The sequence below is a fragment of the Myotis nattereri genome (genome assembly GCF_964212035.1).
Source record: "Myotis nattereri genome assembly, chromosome: 1".
Classification (NCBI taxonomy): Eukaryota; Metazoa; Chordata; class Mammalia; order Chiroptera; family Vespertilionidae; genus Myotis; species Myotis nattereri.
In genome coordinates, this window is record NC_138075.1 from 128,875,545 (window position 1) to 128,890,935 (window position 15,391).

General features: G+C 43.4%; 1 protein-coding gene across 1 annotated transcript in view; it reads right to left on the reverse strand.

Moving 5' to 3' along the window:
* Nucleotides 1-13,920: 13,920 nt before the first annotated feature.
* The window catches only part of LOC308523033 (uncharacterized protein), a 128,250-nt gene continuing 126,779 nt past the window's right edge, over nt 13,921-15,391 (reverse strand). The window contains exon 5 of the mRNA XM_081096692.1: nt 13,921-14,798. The gene's annotated coding sequence lies outside the window, so the exon portion shown is untranslated. The remainder of the gene's footprint in view (nt 14,799-15,391) is intronic.

The following is a 15,391-nucleotide window of genomic DNA, read 5'->3' on the forward strand; positions in this document are numbered from 1 at the left end:
ATATCTCTTGGCTTTCTGAATGTCCTCTTTTGAAAGGTGTCTATTTAGTTCCTTTGCCCATTTTTTGATTGGATTGTTTATCTTCCTTTTGTTAAGTTGTATGAGTTCCCTATAAATTTTGGAGATTAGGCCCTTATCAGATATGACATTGGCAAATATGTTTTCCCACACAGTGGGTTTTCTCATTGTCAGAAATGACATGAAGTTTAGAATTTTAAAAAGAACATTAACATAGATAACATAATTGCATTCCACATATTCACAAGGCAAAGATGATACAGGAAATATATAGAAATAAAAAAAATAAATATTTTAAATATGTGAAACAGTAATACAATGGATACATTAACAGCATAGTAGACAATTCAAAATGAGGGGGAGCACCGCTCAGCCAGAAGCCAGGTTCATGGCTGGCAAGTGCAGCAGTGGTGGTGGGAGCATCTCCCGCCTCCGTGGCAGCACTAAGGATGTCTGACTGATGGTTTAGGCCTGCTCCCCATGGGGAGCGAGCCTAAGCCATCAGTCAGACATCCCCCAAGGACTCCCTGACTGTGAAAGGGTGCAGGCTGGGCTGAGGGACCCCCCCACCCGAGTGCATGAATTTTGTGCACTGAGCTTCTAGTTAGACAATAAATGGGTTACCTAAGAGACAAAGGAAGAAATTTTAAAAAATCCTGGAAGCAAATGTAAATGAACACACAACAACCCCAAATCTCTGAGACACAGCAAAAGCAGTCCTGAGAGGGAATTTGATAGCATCACAGGCCTACCTCAAAAACAACAACAAAAAAATTAATAATAAACTATTTAACCCTACAACTTAAAGAATTAGAAAGAGAACAAGAAAATCCCAGAGTAAGCAAAAGAAAAGAAATAATAAAAACAAGAAAAAAACTAAAAGGCATCCAAATTGGAAGGAGGAAATATAACTATCATTATTTGCAGATGACATGATATTATATGTAGAAAACCCTATTCAATCAATAAAACTACTAGATTTAGTAAATGAATTTGGCAACATAACAGGATACAAAATTAATACCCAGAAATTGATGGCATTTTTATACATATATAATGAATTCTCAGAAAGAGATACTACAAAAACAATCTCATTTATCATTGCAACAAAAAAATTAAGATACCTAGGAATAAACTTAACAAAGGAAGTAAAAAGACCTATACTCGGAAAACTACAGAATGTTGAAAAAAGAGATAGAGGAAAATATACACAAGTGGAAGAATATAACATGTTCATGAATTGATAGAATCAATATCACTGAAATGTCCATACGACCCAAAGCAATCTATAAATTCAATGCAATCACTATTAAAATACCAATGGCATATTTCACATATCTAAAACTAGAGGTCCAGTACAGAAAATTCATGCACTGGGGAGTGGGGTCCCTCAGCCCAGCCTGTCCCCTCTCATAGTCTGGGAGCCCTCAGTGGATGTCCTACTGATGGCTGGGCCCACTCCCCATGGGGAGCAGGCCTAAGTCACAGTCTGGCAGAAGATGCTCAGAGCAGGAGCTGTGTGTGTGTGTGTGTGTGTGTGTGTGTGTGTGTGTGTGTGTCCGCTGGGGGCCTGCCCCCAGATGCACCGTGGAGGCTCGGAGCAGACGCCCCGTGTGTGTGTGTGTGTGTGTGTGTGTGTGTGTGTGTGTCCACTGGGGCCTGCCACCAGCCGTATCAGAGGCTCAGAGCAGGCACCTGTGTGTGTGTTTGTGTGTGTGTGTGTGTGTGCTGGGGCCTGCCCCCAGCCACACCACAGAGGCTTGGAGCAGGCGCCCCTCTGTGTTGATCTCTCAGGCTCCTGGCCGTTCCTGCATGTTGTTCTCTCCCTGGAGTGGCGGCCAGGGCCAGTGGGAAGCTTGGCTTCCTCCATCATCGGGGGCAACCCAAGCCTCCAGCTCCATAGTTGCTTGGCTTCTCCCCTGTGGCCACAGTGAGGCTTGGCTTCTCCCCTCCTGTGCTGTGGCCTCAGTGGAGAAGCCAAGCCTCTTCAGTATTCAGTCTTCACTCTGGGCCAGAGCCTTCAGTCTTTGGTCCATGCCTGCATATGCAAATTAACCACTATCTTTGTTGGATTAATTTGCATACTCATCTGATTGGCTGGTGGGCATAGCAGAGTGACACCAATTTGCATGTTTCTCTTTTATTGGTGTAGATAAGCACTTCAAAAACTTATATGAACCCAAAGAAGACCCCAAATAACCACAGCAATCTTGAAAAAGAAGAAAAAGTTGGAGAAATCACAATACCGAATATCAAGTTATACTATAAAATCACTACTCAAAACAGCCTGTTACTGACACAAGAACAGGCATATAGATCAATGGAACAGACAAAGAACCTAGAAATATACTTAAGCCATTAAGTGCAATTAATATTTGACAAAGGAAGCAAGAGCATATAATGGAGTAAAGATAGTGTCTTTAATAAATGGTGTTGGGAAAATTGGACAGATACATGCAAAAAATGAAACTAGACCACCAACTTATACCATACACAGGAATAAACTCAAAAGAGATAAAAGACTTAAATGCAAGTCTTGAAACTATAAAAACCTTAGAAGAAATAATAGCTAGCAAAATTTCAGCCATTTCTCTTAACAATATGTTTATGGAGATATCTCATCGGGCAAAGGAAACTAAGGAGAAAATAAATAAATGAGATGACATCAAAATAAAACCTTCTGCACAGCAAAAGAAACCATCAATAAAATGAAAAAGAGAGCCTACTGCATGGCAGAATATATTATTTTCCAATGATACACCTGGTAAGGGGTTAATTTCCAAAATGTATAAGGAACTCATACAACTTAACAAAAGATAGACAAACAATCCAATTAAAAAATGGGCAAAGGACCTAAATAGACACTTCACCAAAGGGGATATACAAAAAGCCAAGAGACATATGAAAAAATGTTCAAAGTCACTAATCATCTGAGAGATGCAAATTAAAATGACAATGAGTTATCACCCCATGCCTGTCAGAATGGCCATCATCAACAAATCAACAAATGACAAGTTCTGGAGAGGATGTGGAGAAAAGGGAACCCTTCTTCACTGCTGATGGGAATGCAGATTGGTGCAGCCACTGTGGAAAAAGTAAGGATTTTCATCAGAAAGTTAAAAATGGAACTGCCATTTGACCCAGTGATCCCACTTCTAGGAGCATATCCTAAGAAACCAGAAACATTAATCATAAAGAATATATGCACCCTTATATACATAGCAGTGCAATTTACAATAGCTAAAATTTGGAAACAGCCCAAATGCTCATCTGCAGATGAGTGGATAAAAGTGTTATGGTACATTTACACCATGGAATACTATGCAGCTATACAAAAGAACTCTTACTTTTTGAGACAGCATGGATGGACCTGGAGAGTATTATGCTAAGTGAAATAAACCAGTCAGAGAAAGATAAGTATCACATGATTTCACTCATATAAACAGAAAGTGATGAGCAAAATAGATACAGAGACATAAAAGCATGGAACAAATTTATGGATTTCAGAAGGAAGGTGGAGGTAGGGGGAGGAGTGATTAATGGGGTACTTGTATGCATATATGCATGGCCCATGGTCAAAGGCAATAGTCTGGTGAAGGCCTGGGAGGGGCAATTGTGAAGTTCAGGGTGTCAATGGGGGAAAAAAATAAAACAAAGGGGACATCTGTAATACTTTTAACAATAAAGGTTAATAAAAAGAAAAAAGTGTTGTATACTGCAAACTCATAACATTGATAAGAAAAGTTAAGGATATCTAAATAAATGAAGAGACATATTTGGTTCATGAGCTGGAAAACTCACCATTATCAAGAGATCAATTGATCCAAACTGATCTATTGAGTCAACACAATTCCAACAAAATCTCAGTAAGATTTCCTGGTAGAAATTAACAAGCTGATTCTAAAATTTATGTGGATATGTTAAAGGGCTTAGAGTAGCCAAAGCACCTTTAAAAGTGAAGAACAAATTTGAAAGGCTAGTTCTGCTTTTTTAAAGAATTATTTAAAATATAATAATCAAGACAGTAGTAATTTGACAAATAAGTGAAAGAGCAAAATATAGTTCAGAAGTAAACTGGTACAACTTATTTTGTACAAAGACAAAAATCTTCTAAAGATTTTTGTAACTCTAAGCCTATAATTTGGAATAAAAAAATACACATTATAATGTCAGATCTAAAAGAAAAGATATAAAAATGTTGATTAATTGAAATGTTCTTGTAGTAAAACATGATGTAAAAAAGATGATTTAGAATAACTCCATTGGAAATATCAGTACTTGAAATAGCTCTGCCATTAATACATATTAAGCAGCCTATGGTGTTTCATGCCTCCCATCAGTGGTCATGTCTAATAGGCACTCCCAGTGCCAGAGTTTATGCATTGTACTGGTTGCCACTAACATTGGGAAGGACTCATGGAAGTGAAATTGGCATCAAGTAAAAATGAAGGGGAAACCTGGGGCATTCTGTTGCTCTCTGAAAACAAAGATATTTTCAGAGATGTCTGGAAATGAAAAAGAAAATAAAAGGTGAATTTGGAGAGAGAGAACTCCCAGTAAAAACAAATGATGAAAAACTGAATATTAGAAAATAATAATTACAATAAATTGGAATGAGCTGAGCTTTCCATCTGAGCAGTGAGTTCCTGATAATACTAAAAGGTACATGTGACAAAAGTATAATTAAAAGATTATTATACACATTTGAATTTCCAATATTAAAAAGTTGTGATATAGCAGAATATATCAATGTAACCAAATTATGTAAATCTTACACTTAGTCTAGATTTGTAAAAGATAAGTTACCTAAGATGATTATTTACAATTTTAGACGAACATCTACTGGTATTGATACGGCATGTTGTCAATGTTATTTTAAAAAGCAGTCTACATGTCCTAGCTAGGTTGGCTCAGTGGATAGAATGTCTGCCTGTGCATTAAAGGGTCCCATGTTCAGTTGTGGCCAAAGGCATGTACCTTGGTTACAGGCTTGTTTCCTGTGCAGGAGGCAACCAATCTATACTAACAATAGACAAATATGTAAATTGACCATCCTTTTGTGATACCCAAAGCCAATCAGGAGTGAGTATGCAAATTAACCCAACAAAGATGGTGGGTCTGTGGGCAGTGTGCACATGTGCAGGCACCAAGCGGCTAGGGCAGGGTGGGATATGGATGGTGTTCCCACCCCCCGGCTGCTCTGGGCCTACGCGTGCAGGCACCGAGTGCCCAGGGTCTCAGGGACACCACTGGAGTGTCCAGTCCTGTCAGCCCGGCCTGGGGGTGGCTGAAGTTCCCAGTCCTTTTCATTTCTGCAGCTCCCGGACCAGAAGCAAAAACCAAGAGCTCAGGGAGCACCAGGAATGCTGGGAATAATAGTTCTGGTGGCAGATGCATTGCAGATCTCCTAGACACTAGAGGAGTGGTTCTCAACCTTCCTAATGCTGCGACGCTTTAATACAGTTTCTCATGTTGTGGTGTTTCATGCCTCCCATCAGTGGTCATGTCTAATAGGCACTCCCAATGAAAACACCAATTTTAGACGAACAATTTCATTGTTACAAATTGAACATAATTAAAGCATAGTGATTAATCACAAAAACAATATATAATTATATATGTGTTTTCTGATGGTCTTAGGTGACCCCTGTGAAAGGGTCGTTCAACTTCCTAAGGGGTCGTGACCCACAGGTTGAGAACCGCTGCACTAGAGCTAAGTGAGCCTGGAGCAAGGTACTGTTGCGGTTGGGGGATGGAGGGAAAGCAAAGGTGAGAGACATAAGTAAAGTCATAGTGTTGAGGAAAAATTAAAAGGAAGATATCCTGCAACTTCTAGGAAATCTCCACCAATGGGAGCAAAGAAAAAAAAAAGACCTCTACTATTCTGTGAGCACAAAACCAAACTGGGTTGGGGTCTCAGACAATTTGCTCATATGATTGAAAAGACAGACAGAAACTCCTGGATTGGAGAAGGCTCCCCTGAGGGCTCCCAGATTGAAGAGGGTGCAAATCGGGCTGAGGGACCCAAGCCCCGTGCATGAATTTCATGCATCAGACCCCTACTAAAGAATGAAAAAAGAGAATTAAAAAAAAAAACCCTACAAAACAATCCATGAGGTATAATAACATGAATTTATTTATTGGAATACATAAACATTCATTGAAATATTATGTGTGTGAATGTGTGTCTGTGTGTGTGTACTAGTAAGTTAATAGGGTGGTGCTGGGATTACAAATGATTTTTCTTTCTCTTTAAACAGATTTAGGCTCTAAATCATAAAATATTATATATATTATTTAAACTTAAAAGCACTTACTCTAAGCTGGTGAGTAAAAATTGAGAACTTTTTCCAATAAATTGTAAGAAAAAAATCAGTTATATTATCTATATATATAAAATCCTAAGCGACCTTTAGGGTGGAATGACCGGAACAACTGGTCACTATGACATGCACTGAGCAGGCAGACAGGTGAGTGGTTAGGAGTGAGCAGGCAGGCAGGCGAGTGGTTAAGAGCGAGCAGGCAGGCAAGTGGTTAGGAGTGAGTGGTTCTGGATTGTGAGAGGGATGTCTGACTGCCGGATGTCCAACTGCAGGGATCGAGCCTAAGCCGGCAGTCAGTCATCCCCCGAGGGGTCCCAGATTGTGAGAGGGTACAGGCCGGGCTGAAGGACCACCCCCACCCCGGTGCACAAATTTCATGCACCGGGCCTCTAGTTTTTTCTATAAGAATTGCAAGTATAGTTTATGATGTGAGATAAAGTCAAAAGTAGTTATATCGAAGAATAGAGCAGCACTTTTTATATTAGTCAGGATATAAATATGGCCAAAATATAGTAAACATTTCCATAACTTTCAGGTTTGAATAATGCATATCATTTGGGGTAACTGATCCATCTTGTATATTGTGCTTTCAAAAATTCAAACTAGCAAAGCTTCTCCTCTAACAGCCCAGATTAGAGGTGAAAGTTAACTCTACCTGCTTGTGACTCTTTCCTTTGCTTCTGTGCAGTTGTTCCTCTATACCAGCTTCTCTATTAACATCTTCTACAGTCTCTTTCAGAAGCAACATTTCTTTTGTCTTCCATTCCTGGAGAACACAGTGTTACTGTGGTTAGTGTTTACAGTAATCCCTTGTATTTTGTCCACCACCAACAAGCAAATCAGTACAAGCTAAGAACCTAACAGAAACCAGGTCAATTGTAGGGAAAGTCAAACATTGGCTTTCCTTCCTACACTCCTACTAGGAATGCAGGCATGGTTATTTATGGCATGGTTATTTTTCACTAAAGCTCAAATTAAAGAGGGAGCCCCCTCACGCTGAGGGCAGTCAGGGAGTTAAATGGTGTCTAGTCACTTCCACAATCATCTCTTTAAGAGCAGATATTGGCTCATATAACTAGATTGTGGTGTCAAGCCTTATTATTTTAGGTAACAGCTTGTATATCATAGCTCTGAAGAAAGATTAACATGGGTAAATTATTTAGATCTGAAATGACTTCCAAGAAGTATGAAAAATAGTATGTATCATATATGTATATATCTGTATGTGTGTGTATATATACATATAAATAATGTTTTTTAAATTTACAGAAATAAAACTATCCTTTGATATGCCTTTTTATATTTAGTGTTTAGTAAAATTCCTGTACTTTCTAAACAACTAATTATGTTAAAATTATTTATGAATAAAATACTGCACACAATATTCCTCTTTATATTTTAAATATATCTCTCACTTCTTCAAATTTTCTAAGAAGGTTAAGTTTTCTTCTTGTTTGTTGCCGCTGTCATTTTTCTTCTTTCCATCCAGAGGAGGCGCTGCTCTTCTGCTGTGCACTCATGATGGTCTAATTTCCTACTTATCATATCCAAATATCTAAATAAAGAGCAAATGCAATTGAATGTGAATTGCATCTTGCCATTTTAGTGTCATCAGCTGCTTTGAAATGCCCAGACCACCTACTTGCTCAATTTTTACTTCTTGAACTACAGGAATTTTACAGTTTTTCTCTCAGGTCTTTTCAAGGATTTGTAAGCCAGCTCTCACCATGCTTGGTCATACAGATATCCTATGGTGTCAGTATCTGTTCTTATGGCTAAGACTATTGTAAAATGTGGAGCAAGATCTTTCAAAACATTTTGCACAGCTCCAGCCAGTTTGTCTCAGTGGATAGAGCATTGGCCTGAGGACTGAAGGGTCATGAATTTGATTACAGTCAAGGGCTCATACCTTGGTTGCAGGTTCAGTCCCTGGTTCTGGTTGGGGTGAGTGGGGGACACAACCAATCAATGTCTCTCTCACATTGATCTTTCTCTCTCTGTCTCTCCCGCTTCCTTCTACTCTCTGAAAATCAATGGAGAAAATATCCCTGGTTGAGGATTAACAAAACAAACAAACAAACAAACAAACAAACTGTTTTGCACAGTAATTATTCATAACTCAGTGGGTTTAGGGATATGAAGTTGCAAAGAAGGCTGGAATAAGTGAAAACTGATTTCAAATCTAGACAACCACCAGATTTGAATTTTCTAAGAAAAGGATGTATCCTGGCTCCCTGTGACTTACAGAGCCTTCAACAAATCTTCCATCTATAGTCCCAGTCTCTGGTATGTCTATATGCTTATGGAATTACCAAAACAATGGGCCCACAGAATATAAGTCAGGCTGTGCAGCCCAATCACTCACCTTGATGAAGAAGGAAAGGAGAAAAAAACTATGATATCCCTTCATTTCCTAAGGTATGTGCTTGACCACAGAATGGTAATCACTGAACATGAGCAGGTAACATCTGAAGAACTTACATTTTTTCTTTTAGGGACAATGCATCTCTATATTGGCATTAGATATAATCAATCTCCATTTCTGACTTTGTATGAACTTCCTCAAATTTAATGCTGTGAGCCCTTTAGAATGAATCATAAAAACCTACTCCTAGAGGCCTGTGCTAAAAGATTCCTTCCCTCCCTTTACTACAGTGGTTCTCAACCTTGGCTACACATTGGAATGACCTGGGAATCTTTTTAAAATCCTGATTTCTGGGCCTCATCCTCCGGAAATCTGTTTCTTTGTTATGGGGCAGGGCCACAACATTAGTAACAAAGAAACAGAATTTCGGGAGGATGAGGCCCAGAAATCAGGATTTTAAAAAGATTCCCAGGTGATTCTAATGTGCAGCCAAGGTTGGGGATCACTGCTTTACAACTACAGGACGAAATTTGGATCTGATTCACCCTTTAGTTATCAGTTTGGATTACCTCTTGGACTCCCAGAAACACTGTCGTCTCTGGTGGAAGTTGCTCTTTCTTCCTTTGGCATCCAAGTTCCCAATTTCTGTACCTCTTGGTCTCCCTTCTTCTCTATACTGGGGGCAGGAGTGGAGTTAAGAGTACCCAGTATGTTAAATAATTCCTAACTCCAAATCTTTCTAGTACTTTCCTAACTTATTTGAGTCTACAAGCTATACATAAAATATGCAGTCACTTCCATCTTACCTGGGCCTTATTAATGGCTCCTGGTCCTTAAAAGATTGAATGTTCTCCCATAAAAACCAATTTTGGAACTGTACACCACTAGAAAGTCTAAGTAGTTGATAGTTGTCTTGAAATTTATTTATTTGTTTTGCAAGCATTTCCTATTTTTTAAAAAAGTGTATATCATATATTGCACATATATGTATGTGAATGTATACATATGTATATATAATGTTTTAAAAATTTACAGAAATAAAACCATCCTTTGATATGCCTTTTTTATTTACTGTTTAGTAAACTTCCTGTATTTTCTAAATAACTAAGTCTGTTTAACTTTATTTAAATCTATTTTGAATCCATTACAGGCCTGTTTAACTGAACCAAATTAAAATTTCTGTCTGAAAATGAAAACTAAATATCTCACCATATATTTCCATCCATTCTGAAAAAATGAAATGAAAACATAGAAGGGTAGGACAAGCTCTAGACACAGAGGGAGAAATTGTGGAAAATAAAGAACACTTAAAGGTAAAGGTAACTTATTCTCATTTCTATACCACTCTCTCAACCATCTATACTAATAATAGACGAATGTGCAACCTGTCCAGGACTCCCTTACAGTAATAGTAACGACCAAACAGCAGGCTAGCAGGCTGCATGGGGTGACCAGGCCAGCAGAGGGGTTAGTGAAGGACAACCAAACTACTAGACAGCAGGCTGCATGGGGCGACCAGGCTGGCAGGGGGATTAGTGAGGGCTGACCAAACAACTGAGCAGCAGACTGCATGGGGCAACCAGGCCAACAGAGGGGGCAATTGGGGGCAACCAGGCCAGCAGAGGGGGCAGTAAGGGGCTACCAGGTCATGGGGGGCAGTTAGGGGCTACTAGGCCATGGGGGGCAGTTAGGGGTGACCAGACCAGGAGAGGGTGGCAGTTGGGGTGACATTGCCAAGATGGGGGGCAGTAGGGGCCAACCTGGCCAGCAGGGGGACAGTTGGGGGCAACCAGGACAGCGGGGGGGGGGGCACTTTGGGGCGACCAGGCTGGTGAGGAGGCAGTTGGGGCGACCAGGCCAGCAGGGGGAACAGTTAGGGGTGATAAGGCTACAGGCAGTGGCAATTAGGGGTGATCAGGCAGGCAGGCAGGTGAGCAGTTAGTAGCCAGCAGTCCTGGATTGTGAGAGGGATGTCCCAGATTGGAGAGGGTGCAGGCTGGGCTGAGGCCGCCCCCCCTGCATGAATTTTGTGCGCTGGGCCTCTAGTAGAACATAAATGTGAAAAGTACACATACACACATCTTTCTTGAACCTAAAACCCAAATTCACTCATGGACATATCATGTGCATGACACACACAGAGACTAATTTTGAGTCAAAAATTGAATGAAGCCTAGCCAGTGTGGCTCAGTTGCTTGGGCATTGTCCCATGCACTGAGAGGTTGCTGGTTGGATTCCAGTCAAAGCATTTCGAATCAGGGCACATGCCCGAGTTCCCGGCTCAATCACAAGAGGGGACACAAAGGAGACAGCCAATCCATGGTGAGATCTCACATCAATGATTCTCTCTTCTCTCTCCTTCTCAAAATCAATAAAACTATTCATTTTTAAAAAATAAAAATTTAAAATTTGAACAGAAGTCACTATTTATACCCACTCTCTCTACACCCAATCATTCGGCTTTACCTTTGTAAGATAACTAGAGGCCCAGTGCTCAAAATTCATGCATGGTACGGTCCCTAGGCCTGGCCTGTGATCAGAGCCATCTTCCCTGGCTGCTGGCAGCCGGACCTGCCCCCCGCTGCCACCAACCCAAGTTTCCCTGTTCCCCATCCAGCAATTGGAGCCTGCAGGGGTGTGGGGTGGAGTTAGGGGGAAGGGACCCAGAGTTTGGCCGGCAGGGACTGTGGGCAGTTCCTGCATTGAGCGTCTGTCCCCTGGTGGTCAGTATGTGTCATAGTGACCGGTTGTTCAGCCACCTGGTCTATTTGCATATTATGCTTTTATATATATACTAGAGGCCCGGTGCACAAAAATTTGTGCACTAGGGGGGAGGGGCGGGGTCCCTCAGCCCGGCCTGTGCCCTCTCGCAGTCTGGGGCCCCTCAGGGGATGACCAGCTGCTGGCTTAGGCCTGCTCCCCGGAAGATTGGGCCTAAGATGGCAATCAGACATCCCTCTGGCAACCCGGCAGCCCTTGGGGGATGTCCACTTGCCAGCGGGGAGCAGGTCTAAACTGCAGTCGGACATCCTTAGCGCTGCTGAGGAGGCAGGAGAGGCTCCCACCACCACCGATGTACTGGTAGCCATCAGCCTGGCTTGTGGCTGAGCAGAGCTCCTCCCATGTGCGAGCGCCCTGACCACCAGGGAGCAGCTCCTGCATTGAGCATCTGCCCCCTGGTGGTCAGTGTGTGTCATAGTGACCAGTCATTCCCAGTCTTTCTGCTGTTAGGGTCAGTTTGCATATTACCCTTTTACTATATAGGATAGAGGCCTGGTGCACGGGTGGGGGCTGGCTGGTTTGCCCTGAAGGGTGTCCTGGATCAGGGTAGGGGTCCCGCTTGGGTGTCTGGCCAGCCTGAGTGAGGGGCTGATGGCTGTTTTCAGCTGGTCACACCCCCTTAAGGGTGGGGGTCCCCACTGGGGTGCCTGGCCAGTCTGGTTGAAGGGCTGAGGACTGTTTTCAGGCTGGTGGGTGACTGAAGCTCCCAACCTCTCCTTGACTGAAGCTCCCAACCACTCCTTTTTTTCTTTTTTCTTTTTTATTCTGGGATTTATTTACCTTCTATGGCTGTCACTGGAACTGAGAGCCGGCTTTAGCTCTGAGGCTTGGCTCCAGCTCTGAGAATTCGGCTGCTGAAAGCAGGTATCTGGATTTGTTTGGCTTCTATAATTAAAAACTGTTGCAGCTCCAGCTCCCAGGCCAGCTGGCTGAAAGCAGGTACCTGGGGTTTGTTTAGCTTCTATAATTGCAACATTGTTTCTTAGAGTGCAGCTCAGAGGCTGGCAGCAGCAGGTGGGGAACCTTGGCTTCCTCCTTTACTGGAGCAAGCAAGCACCCTATTCGCTTCAGCTGCCTGGCTGCTGGCCACCATCTTGGTTGGCAGTTAATTTGCATATCGTCCTGATTAGCCAATGGGAAGCGTGTTGGAGGTACAGTTAATTACCATGTTTGTCTATTATTATATAGGACTAGAGGCCTGGTGCACAAAGATTTGTGCACTCAGGGGGAAGGGGGGGGCCCTCAGCCCGGCCTGTGCCCTCTCACAGTCTGGGACCCCTCAGGAGATAACGACCTGCTGGCTTAGGCCTGCTCCCAGGTGGCAGAGGGCAGGCCCAATCCCTAGGTGAAGCCCCTGGTTGGGCTCAGAGCAGGGCTGATTGGGGAGTTGGGGCGCCACCCCTGTCATGTACAGAGCAGGATGGATCGGGAGGTTGCGATGCCACCCTCAGTCATGCTCAGGGTAGGGCTGATTGAGGGGTTGGGGCACTGCCCCCTGTCACACTCAAGGCAGGATGGATGGCCAGGTTGCGGTGCCACCCCTTGTCACGCACAGAGCAGGGCCAATCAGGGGGTTGGGGCGCTGCCCCCTGTCACTCACAGAGCAGGGCCCATCAGGGAGGTTGGGGCTCCATAACCTGTCACACACAGAGCAGGGTTGATCAGGGGGTTGGGGAGCTCCCCCCTGTCATGCATAGAGCAGGGCCAATCAGGGGGTTGGGGAGCTCCGCCCTGTCACTCACAGAGTAGGGCTCATAGGGGAGTTGGGGCACCACCCCCTGTCACACACAGAGCAGGGTGGATCAGGGGGTTGGGGCACCGCCACTGTCACACTCAAGGCAGGGCCGATGGGGAGGTTATGGCTCTACACCATCACACACAGAGCAGGGCCCGTGGGGGGGGGGGGGGCGCCGCACCCTGTCACACACAGAGCGGCAGGGTGATCAGGGGTTTGGGGAGCTCCCCCCTATCAGGCACAGAGCAGGGCTGATCAGGGGGTTGGGGTGCCTTCCCCTGTCACGAACAAAGCAGGGCCGATAGGGAGGTTGTGGCCCCGCCCCCTGTCACACAGAGTCGCAGGGCGATCAGGGGGTTTGGGCACTGCCCCCTATCATGCTGATCCCGGTGCCGGGAGGCCTCGAGGCTCCACTGATCCCGGTGCTGGGAGGCATATTACCCTTTTACTATATAGGATAGAGGCCTGGTGCATGGGTGGGGGCCGGCTGGTTTGCCCTGAAGGGTGTCCTGGATCAGGGTTGGGGTCCCCACTGGGGTGCCTGGATGAAAGGATGATGGCTGTTTGCAGCTGGTCACACACCCTTCAGGGTGGGGGTCCCCACTGGGGTGCCTGGCCAGTCTGGTAAGGGGCTGAGGGCTGTTTTCAGGCTGGTGGGTGACTGAAGCTCCCAACGGCTCCTTTTTTTCTTTTTTTTTAATTCTGGGCCAGCTTTAGCTCTGAGGCTCCAGCTCTTGGGCCTCCGCTGCTGACAGCAGGTTTCTGGCCTTTGTTTACCTTCTGTATTTGAAACAATGTTGCGATCCTGCTGGCTGAAGTCCGGCGACTAAAGCAGGTTTCTGGGGTTTTGTTTAGCTTCTATATTTGTAACATAGTTGCTTAAAGTTGCAGCTCAGAGGCCGGCAGGCAGGCGGGGAACGTTGGAGTCCTCCGTCACTGAAGCAAGCAAGCCTCGTGTTCACTTTAAGGTGCCTGGCTGCCAGCGCCATCTTGGCTGGCAGTTAATTTGCATATAGCCCTGATTAGCCAATGGGAAGGGTAGCAGTCTTACCCTAATTACCATGTTTCTCTTTTATTAGATAGGATAGTTTTTTTACTGGATGATCACAGCTGCACGTGCATGGGTACAAACACACAGTGTGCATCTTCTTGCGTCACCCATAGGACATTATAACTATTCCCACGGTTCCTCTCCTGTTACTCAAGCTGTTTTTGGTTACAGCTTCAGGATCTTGCTGCCACAATAGACTTTTTATTGGCTCCAACTCAGACAGAAGAAACACATTGGAGGAACAATTTAGCTACTAAATTACACAAACTACCACTGACATTAATAGAATGATCTGTCCCTTTCATGGCTAATAAAGTCACCCAAAATTATTCTTTATTCCTGCTCTAAATTTACATTTGGAAAAAATACTTTTCATACAAGTAAATCTTTCTTCCAAACCTTTTGTAAGAAAACAAATTTAAGTATTTAACATACTTGTTCTTTTAAGTAGTGCCTTTCAAAGTCTAATTTCAGACTTGTAAGATATTACCTGTACTTGTTAAATTCCTTCAAGTTACATACAACCTAAAAAAAAAAAAAACAATAACAAAAAATATAAATGTAAACATTTAAAAATCATAGCAAACACTTTATGGAGGAAAAATAGTAATAATATAAAATTTGATACCATTTTGGTAATAAGAGTAATAATTGCTAACCATTTTGTAAGTAGTATATCTCTACAATCGTTAAACAATAGGACATTTCTATACAAGTCTCATTACTTTTTAAAAATACTATTTATGAATTCAGTACACACAATTGGAGTTATTAGAATAAAGTACCGGAGCCCAGAGAGTCGGAGTGAGACCGCGTGGCAGACAGCCGCGTCCCTTGGGACAGGCACAGCCCCTGACAGGGGGAAAGGAGAACCGCGGGATTCCTGGCGCCACCGGGGGAATTGAGAGCTGGGTTCTGTGATCACGGAGGACTGAGCCTAAAGGGGGCAGCCTGAAGAGCTGACCAGACCATGCAGTCCCGGTAAGAGAAGAAGCTTACAGAAACCGAGCCTTTCCCGTTTCCGCTGCCTGCGTTTGTTTGTTTGTTTTCACTGAATCCTGTTCATGGGACATTTCGGATACAGACACTCACCTGTGCTGAAGAGAGGGAGAGTGTGC